Here is a 10,268-nt window from a genome sequence, read left to right on the forward strand (position 1 = left end):
TTGAAAATAATTTTTAAGTTTATAATTAAAATTTTGAAAATAATTTTTAAGTTTAAAATTAAAATTGTGAAAATAATTTTTAAGTTTAAAATTAAAATTTTGAAAATAAATTTTTAAGTTTAAAATAAAAATTTGAAAATAATTTTTAAAATTAAAATTTTGAAAAATAATTTTTAAGTTTAAAATTAAAATTTTGAAAATAATTTTTAAATTAAAATTTTGAAAATAATTTTTAAGTTTAAAATTAAAATTTTGAAATTAATTTTTAAGTTTAAAATAAAATTTTGAAAATAATTTTTAAAATTAAAATTTTGAAAATAATTTTTAAGTTTAAAATTAAAATTTTGAAAATAATTTTTAAGTTAAAAATTAAAATTTTGAAAATAAATTTTTAAGCTTAAAATAAAATTTTGAAAATAATTTTTAAAATTAAAATTTTGAAAATAATTTTTAAGTTTAAAATTAAAATTTTGAAAATAATTTTTAAGTTTAAACATAAAATTTTGAAAATAAATTTTTAAGTTTAAAATTAAAATTTTGAAATTAATTTTTAAGTTTAAAATAAAATTTTGAAAATAATTTTTAAAATTAAAATTTTGAAAATAATTTTTAAGTTTAAAATTAAAATTTTGAAAATAATTTTTAAGTTTAAAATTAAAATTTTGAAAATAATTTTTAAGTTTAAAATTAAAATTTTGAAAATAATTTTTAAGTTTAAAATTAAAATTTTGAAAATAATTTTTAAGTTTAAAATTAAAATTTTGAAATTAATTTTTAAGTTTAAAATCAAAATTTTGAAATTAATTTTTTAAGTTTAAAATTAAAATTTGGAAAATAATTTTTAAGTTTAAAATTAAAATTTTGAAAATAATTTTTAAGTTTAAAATTAAAATTTTGAAAATAATTTTTAAGTTTAAAATTAAAATTTTGAAAATAATTTTTAATTTTAAAATTAAAATTTTGAAAATAATTTTTAAGTTTAAAATATAATTTTTAAGTTTAAAATTAAAATTTTGAAATTAATTTTTAAAATTAAAATTTTGAAAATAATTTATAAGTTTTAAAATTAAAATTTTGAAATTAATTTTTAAGTTTAAAATAAAATTTTGAAAATAATTTTTAAAATTAAAATTTTGGAAATAATTTTTAAGTTTAAAATTAAAATTTTGAAAATAATTTTTAAGTTTAAAATTAAAATTTCGAAATTAATTTTTTAAAATTAAAATTTTGAAAATAATTTTTAAATTTAAAATTAAAATTTTGAAAATAATTTTTATGTTTAAAATTAAAATATTGAAATTAATTTTTAAGTTTAAAATTAAAATTTTGAAATTAATTTTTAAAATTAAAATTTTGAAATTAATTTTTAAAATTAAAATTTTGAAAATTATTTTTAAGTTTAAAATTTAAATTTTGAAATTAATTTTTAAGTTTAAAATAAAATTTTGAAAATAATTTTTAAGTTTAAAATTTTAAACCTTATTGATCTCACCTGATCTATATTATCAATCAGGGAATCTTATGATTTTGTGAGATGAAATTAGATATTACTTTTTTTTTTTTTTTTTGGAGTTTTGGTTTAACTTGAATTAGATTCAGATTTAGCTTTGGTCTCCACAAATAGGCATTCTTCAGATAAACTTCTAAGCTTGGTGAGTCACAAGGACATCATTAGAAGTAACCAACCTTTCGAGGTTTTCCACGAAACTTAGTACTAAATCTTGGTCTAACTGATTAGGATCCATTTAAGGGTAGCTTCGGTCAGTTCCACTTGGCCAAATGCACCAGATCGAAGCCATATCTTTCTAGACATGCGATGCCCAAGCTTCCCTAACGTACTATCATCCAAAAACTTCTCCAGTACCATGATTCAAGTTAAACTTGGTCTCTAATTCTAATTGTCCTGCCGGGTTTGTTAGTTTTGGGTTACCCTGTCGGGTAAGTTAGTTTTGGAGGTGCCAGCTATTCTGTAGCCTCCCCCTGAATTATTGGCCATTAATTTAAGTTTTGATTTTAGGCTTGTGTCGATTCTTTTTATAGTTATAGTTAACTTGGTGATAATTTTATTGTTTTTTAAACTATTTAGATTTTGAATTTGATTTAGGTTTGTATTTTGGATTTTGGTTTGGTTTATTTAATTTTATATAATGTATTTTTTCTTTAGGTATATAATATTGATTAAGTCCTACTTGCGTGGTTAGACACGCTTTTGGAACCCAAGCTAGATTGGTTGACTTGTATTGAGTTATTCATGATTTGAAGGTTTTATTTGAATTCGACTTATATCCTAGTCCGGTTTTATTATAACATGCTTTTTGATTATTTAGGATTAAGTCTAAATTTTTTGATCTTGTTGTGAATTTTTCTAACATCTCCTTTAAATTGTTTATTTCATTTTTTAATGATAAATTCTCCTCCTCAAGTGTTAGATCTTGAGTTGGATTTGAATTTTTTAATTGTTCCTTGAGGTTTTGATTTTCCTCAAGAAGTAAGTTGTTTTCATTTTCTACTTTGGTTAATTTACTATTTAAACAAGAAATGATTCTAAAAAACTTTTTGTTTAAATTAAAATATACCTCATTCGAGCCTTCGGAAACGAGTACGGACTCGTGGCTTGTTTCGGGTTCAGACTCGTCTTCATCTTCGCGGGCCATCAGTGCGAGGTGGCTCTGATGTTTCTGCTCTTCTTCCTCTGATTCGTCCGAGGAGTCGTCCCACGTTGCTTTGAGTGCTTTCCTTTTTGTTGGCTTTGGTTTGTCGAACTTTAGTTTTGGGCATTCGTTCTTGTAATGTCCCTTTTTGTTGCAGCCGTAGCAAGTCACGTTCTTTTGTTCTGAGGGAGAGCTGATCTTTTGAAGATCCTTTTTGCTGAAGCTCCTCTTTCTCCTGGTGAACATTTTTCTTACCAAGTTCACCAGGTGTTCTTCGTTTTCGGAGTCTTGGTCAGATTCTTCTTCAAATTCAGGCTTGCTTTTCTTTTCTTTGGAGGACCCTGCAAATAGAGCTATACCTTTCTCGGCTCCAGCATTAGTTTGTTCGTGTAATTCTAATTCACAGAAAAGCTCATCTAATTTTAAGTTAGAAAGATCCTTAGAAATTTTGTAGGCATCCACTATTGATGCCCACAAACTATTACGTGGAAAGGCGTTTAATGCGTACCTTATTAAGTCTCTGTTCTCCAGCTGGTGGCCTATCGCATGGAGCCCGTTGAGGGTGTCCTTGATCCTCGCGTGTAGTTGATTCGCCATTTCACCTTCCTGTATTTTTATATTAAAAATTTTATTTAAGAGAAGGTCTCGTTTTGTTACCTTGGCGTCGCTCGTTCCCTCGTGCAGCTCGATCAACTTGTCCCATAGCTCTTTAGCGTTTTTGTGTGGACCGACTCTGTTCAGTTCTTCTCTTGTCAATCCGCATTGTAGAGTGTTGATCGCCTTATTTTCTGTTGATGCTTTTTTCTTGAGATCTGCTGTCCAGTCTTCAGGATCCACTAGATTCCCGGCGTTGCCCACTGGAATTTTGTAGGGTCTCGTGATGCTCATCCATTGGTCGAAGTCTGTTTTGAGGTATACCTCCATGCGCTTCTTCCAGTAAGGGAAGTCGTCCCCGTTGAAGAGTAGAGGTCGCACTGTGCTGAATCCTTCTTGTTGGGACATTCTGTGCACGGGTAAATAACCAAAAAAAACCCAAGACTTGGTCTTGGATTAGTAGTGCGGGAAGAGAAAAATAGAAAGGAATCAAGATTCGTGTTGCACTAATTTAAATTAATTAGAGAAATATTAAGTTAACGAAACAACAGTTTTAAAGTTAATTAAAAAAAAAAATTCGCCCCCTGTCTGATTGGTGGTTGCACCAAATCAGAGCGGTACCTGCTCTGATACCACTTGTAGGACCGTTAGATTCGATAGAGGGGGGGGATGAATATCGATTCGAAAAAGACGAGTATAAACGCAGCGGAAAAATAAAGTAGACACAGATGTTTTTACTTCGTTCGGAGCCTGTGACGACTCCTACTCGAAGGCCCGTGGTCCTTGACCACTTTCGTTGGGCAATCACTAACAAGTCGAAATATGATTACAGAATAAGTACAGGAAATGCTAGTAATAATAAATCAATACAGACAAAGAAAAATTAAATAAACACCGGAGGAGAACTTTTGTCGGAGCGTTGTTGACGTCGCACTTGAACGTCGAGCAGCAAGACCAGCAGTAGAAGAGTTCTCAGTAAAAATTGATTTCTGAAGCTCCTGCCTGGGGCTTCTTTTATATGCTATTCCGGGCGCCTGGAGTGTGACGTAACTGCTCAAACCAAGATGCCCCACGTGGCGACGACTTGGCTGGATAAAATTCCCCTTCCGGGCGCCCGGACCACCTTGTTCCAGAAAGACTGCTTTTTCCTGCAAAACAAAGTTAGTCCGAGGCAAATATACATCCTGTAAAACAAATTGTTAGCACAGTTAAAGTTCAACAGATGGATAAAGAGAGTATGACTTAGATTCCGTCTTTCCGAGACCGGAATCTAGTCACGATCTTGACTTAGACATCCGAAATGGATCTAAGCCGGATCGACGCCTAATGTCCCCTTCCCGGGAACGCGTCCTCACAGTCACTCCCCTCCAGTGACTTACCTCACTTACCTGCCAGATGTCCGGTCAGCCCGTCGACCCGTCTGGACTTCTCGCCAAGCGTCCGGTCAGCCCGTCGACCCGCTTGGACTTCTCGCCAGCTATCCGGTCAGCCCGTCGACCAAGCTGGACTTCTCGCCAAGTGTCCGGTCAGCCCGTCGACCCGCTTGGACTTCTCGCCAGCTATCCGGTCAGCCCGTCGACCTAGCTGGACTTCTCCAGCACACTCGATCAAAGTGTCAGACAACAACAAGACTAACTTAACCTATTTGTCATTCATCAAAACCTAGGTTAAATCGTTAGTGCTAGCCGCACCAACACCCTGTCCTAGGGATTGCGCGCATTTATGTATGTATGTGGTACAAGCCGGGCCCTCATGATGATGATATTATGTTTAAGTATTAAAAAGATATGTTTAAAGACATCTTGCACTTGACATGGCATATGTTTTAAAAAGACATTCTGCATGATACACCCATTCATGATATGATATGTTTTATTTTTATGAATTATATATATGACATGATGTAATGCCATACTCTTAAGACTTATAGGACATGATGTTATGAGATGTTTTGTTTAGGATTCATATGACCTGATGATATGTTATGCTTCTATGATTCACATTACATGATTCCTTTATTTATGACATGTTAGAGTATGATGTTTCTTAATGATATGATATGATAGGAGGCTATGTTCACATGATATAATGTTAGATGATTATGTCTCCATTGATTGTATGCTTATATGACTATGCTATGAGATATGGTTTTTGTGTGTAGGAAAAGGATCTTACTCAGCTTGACTGCTCATAGCTTACTTTCCTTGTACCACAGATAAAGGCAAGGAATGGATGATCTAAGGGAGCTGCAGGAGAGGCATGGAGATGTGTGTGGCAGTGACTCGGCTAAGACAAATAAAGACCTGCTATGTTATTTTTGTTATGTCTAACTTGAACCCAGTGTATTATGCTACATTCCAGTATAACTTCATGACTTTTCCGCTGCTTTATGTTACTAAAAAGAAATTTTAAATATGCATGTGTATCCTGGAATAGTTAAGTAAGTAAGTAGTCTCGTCCCTTTTAGTAGCAGGGAGGGCGGGCGTTACACCGAATCTAGTAGGGTTTATTAGGTTATCTAAACCTAGGGTCTACTATGGGAGCCCAACACAAGTACAACTGAGAGTCTAGCACAGTGTCACTGATAAAAGTAAAATACTGATTCATAAGCTGATTTATCTTAATTACTTCTTCTTTAAATGCCTTGGCATTTTAACGAGCACCTTGTGTGCCAAAATCCCTAAAGTCTTGACTTTGGGATCTACTTAAGGCCTTCGCCTTTTTCTTTTTTTTCTTTATCTTTCTTATACTTGCTAATACCTATAATAAAAGAATGCTTCTTTAAAAACTAAAATATTTAAACAAATTCTAACTTTGAAATACATAAACAAAAAATATGCATACTATGCTAATCAAAATTCTGCATACTATACTAATCAAAATTCTGCATTCTATGCTACACTATTTCTGCATACTATGCAAACATAAATTATGCACTATAATACTTAACCACACTGCACTATAATATTTTTCTTTAAAAACGGCACTATAAGTTCCACCAAAAATCTGCACTATAAATTCCACCAAAAATCTGCACTACAAGCTCTAAAGAAATCTGCATTTTAAGTTCTAAGAAATTTGCACTACAAGCTTAATTAAAATCTGCACTATAAGCTTACATAAAAATCTGCACTATAAGCTTAATTAAAATTTACACTATAGGCTTAATTAAAATCTACACTATAAGCTTAAATAAAAATCTGTACTATAAGCTTAATTAAAAATCTACACTATAAGCTTAATTAAAATCTACACTATAGGCTTAATTAAAATCTGCACTATAGGCTAAATTAAAATCTATACTATAAGCTTAATTAAAATATGCACTATAAGATTAATTAAAATCTGAACTATAAGCTTACATAAAAATCTGCATTATAAGCTTAATTAAAATCTGCACTATAAGCCTACATAAAAATCTGCACTATAAGCTTAATTAAAAACTACACTATAGGCTTAATTAAAAATCTGCACTACGAGCTTAATTAAAATCTGCACTATAAGCCTACATAAAAATCTGCACTATAAGCTTTATTAAAATCTGTACTATAGGCTTAATTAAAAATCTGCACTATAAGCACTTCTCATGCTTCGAATTCAAGAAGAATAAAGGTCCGAAACTACCCCTACTGCAGGTGAGAAGCACTTACCTTGCTTCTTGGACTCACAACCGAACAAGAAGGGCTTCTAGGACCTTGGCCGGCCGCCGGAGACGATGCCCTACTCCCTTTTGTTTTCTGCCCGATCTCCACCGTCGCACGCAGAAGAGAAGGAGAGAATGGTTTAGGTCAAGGGAATAAAACCCTCTCATAACTTATCCCTTTTATAACCTAGTATTTATGTTAACTCCTTAAATAAATTTTTATTTTTTTTTCTCAATAGAACCGCTGCTTGGATTCTTGGTTAGCCAAATCTTTGACCGGGTCAGAGGTCACGGGTTCGATTCCTCAGCCGAACCCTTTTTCTCGTATTTATGTCCTATTTATTAATTACTGCTTAAATAAATTTCGTTCCTTCTTTTAATCAGCATCTCTCGCTGGAACACTTGGTCAACTATGCTTTTGCTAAATCAGAGGTTGCGGGTTCGATTCCTCAGCCGAACCCTTTTATTCCCATTTATTTTCTGTTTCCTATTAACTATTACTTAAATAAATTTCATTACCCTTTTAATCAGCAACCTTCGCTAGGACACTTGGTCAGCCGCGCGTTGTTTAAGGTTTTGCTCGTGTGTTCAAATCTCGGCTGCAACCTTTTTCTTCCTATTATTTCCTGTTATCAACTTCTACTACTTAAATACATTTCATGCTTCTTTTAATTAGCAACGACTGCTTGCACACTTGGTCAGCCGGACTCGCTTAAAGCTTGGTTCTGCCTGAGGTCTTGGGTTCAAATCTCGGCTTGGACATTTTTTTGTCGAAACTTTTTTCGTTTAGTAAAAATACCAAACGAACTCCAAAAATTGCATAAAAATACTCTAAAAATTTCAAAAAATCTCTAAAATTTGTCTAAAGTATTTCAAAATATTTTTAACCACTATTAGGACTCGTAATGAGGAATTTTGGGTCATTACAATTCTTCATATCTTATAAAAAGTTCATCCTCGAACTTAGAATAATTCCGAATATTTCCGTCTCATACTGTCCTCACGCTCCCAAGTAACTTTCTCGTGCTTCTAGTTCTGCCAGATGACCTTCACTAGTGGTACTTCTTTGTTCCTTAGTCTCTTAACTTTCCTATCCACTATCACCCATAACTTCTCTATCCTTTTTGTTCTCCTGTACTTGGTCCTCAGTACAAGCGGTACGAGTATGTCCTCTTCTTGACATCTAGTTATGTAGAAAGAAACTAAGTAGAATTCTTAACTTTATAAGCACTTCTAAACATCTCCCTATTCTGTACATATAATCTAATACTTCTAAGAATTTTTCTTTTCTGTAAAGAATAGAGAAAGCATACTAAATTAAAAATTAAATACTTTCTTACTTGAAGACGACAAGGTTGGTGGTGATGTGTGATGCTGGAGAATAGGAACTGCTCTGATACCAACTGTAACACCCCACCCTCCTCACTACTGGATTGTGAGGGCGGAGCGCTACTGGACTACTAACTTTACTTAACTATCCTTGTTCACATGTTGATAGTAATTCCTAAAACTCTCGGAGAACTCAAAACATACAATTAACTAGCAGCGGAAGACTAAATGACTCATCTAATACATTCTACTCAACTCTTTGTTAATAAATCTTATGCTAGGTCCCAAGGCTTCTATAGTCCAGGCATCACACATCCATCTGTACCTCCTTGTCACCTTCCTTTGCTATAACTTTTCCTTTCCTTTATCTACAGTAAGAGGAAATGCAACTATAAGCAATATTGCTTAGTAAGCGCTATCTAACTCACAAAACTCGAATAAGCATGTGAATAAAATAAATCTAAAACTGATTTATGAAGTTTTGAAAACTATTTTCATAATAGATAAAAATAATAATCATGCTGCTGATGGGCTCGGCAACTGTACTTGCTATGCGCGCATCCCTAACTAGACCCTAGATAGCTGGTCCCGAATCTAGTAGGGTTTACTAGGTTATCTAAACCTAGGGACGACTATGGGAGCCCAACCCAAGGACAACTGAGAGTGTAACACAGTGCCACTGATAAAAGTAAAATACTGATTCATAAGCTGATTTATCTTAATTACTTCTTCTTTAAATGCCTTGGCATTTTAATGAGTATCTTGTGTGTCAAAATCCCTAAAGTCTTGATTTTGGGATCTACCTAAGGCCTTGACCTTTTTCTTTCTTTTCTTTATCTTTCTTATACTTATTAATACCTTTAAGAAAAGAATGCTTCTTTAAAAACTGAAATGTTTAAACAAATTCTAACTTTGAAATGCATAAACAAAAAATATGCATACTATGCAAATCAAAATTCTGCATACTATACTAATCAAGATTCTGCATTCTACGCTACACTATTTCTGCATACCATGCAAACATAAATTCTGCACTATAATACTTAACCAAACAGCACTATAATCTTTTTCTTTAAAAACTGTACTATAAGTTCCACCAAAAATCTACACTACAAGTTCCGCCAAAAATCTGCACTATAAATTCCACCAAAAATCTGCACTACGAGTTCCACAAAAAATCTATACTATAAACTTTAAAGAAATCTGCACCATAAGCTCTTTAAGAAATCTGCACTATAAGCTCTAAAGAAATCTGCTCTAAAGAAATCTGCATTTTAAGTTCTAAGAAATCAGCACTACAAGCTTAATTAAAATCTGCACTGTAAGCTTTCATAAAAATCTGCACTATAAGTTTAATTAAAATTTGCACTATATGCTTAATTAAAATCTGCACTATAAGCTTAAATAAAAATCTGCACTATAAGCTTAATTAAAAATTTGCACTATAAGCTTAATTAAAATCTGCACTATAGGCTTAATTAAAATCTGCACTATAGGCTTAATTAAAATTTGCATTATTAGCTTAATTAAAATCTGCACTATAAGCTTAATTAAAATCTGTACTATAAGCTTACATAAAAATCTGCATTATAAGCTTAATTAAAATCTGCACTATAAGCCTACATAAAAATCTGGACTATAAGCTTAATTAAAATCTGCACTATAGGCTTAATTAAAAATCTACACTACAAGCTTAATTAAAATTTGCACTATAAGCCTACATAAAAATCTGCACTATAAGCTTAATTAAAATCTGTACTATAGGCTTAATTATAAATCTGCACCATAAGCGCTTCTCATGCTTCAAATTTAAGAAAAATAATGGTCCGAAACTACTCCTATTGAAGGTGAGAAGCACTTACCTTGCTTCTTGGACTCACAACCGAACAAGAAGGGCTTCTAGGACCTTGGCCGTCCAACGGAGACGATGCCCTACTCCCTTTTGTTTTCTGCCCGAGCTCCGCCGTCGCACGCAGAAGAGAAGGAGAGAATGGTTTAGGTCACGGGAATAAAACCCTCTCCTAACTTATCCCTTTTATAACCTAGTATTT

The sequence above is a fragment of the Zingiber officinale genome, chromosome 1A, assembly GCF_018446385.1.
Source record: "Zingiber officinale cultivar Zhangliang chromosome 1A, Zo_v1.1, whole genome shotgun sequence".
NCBI lineage: Eukaryota > Viridiplantae > Streptophyta > Magnoliopsida > Zingiberales > Zingiberaceae > Zingiber > Zingiber officinale.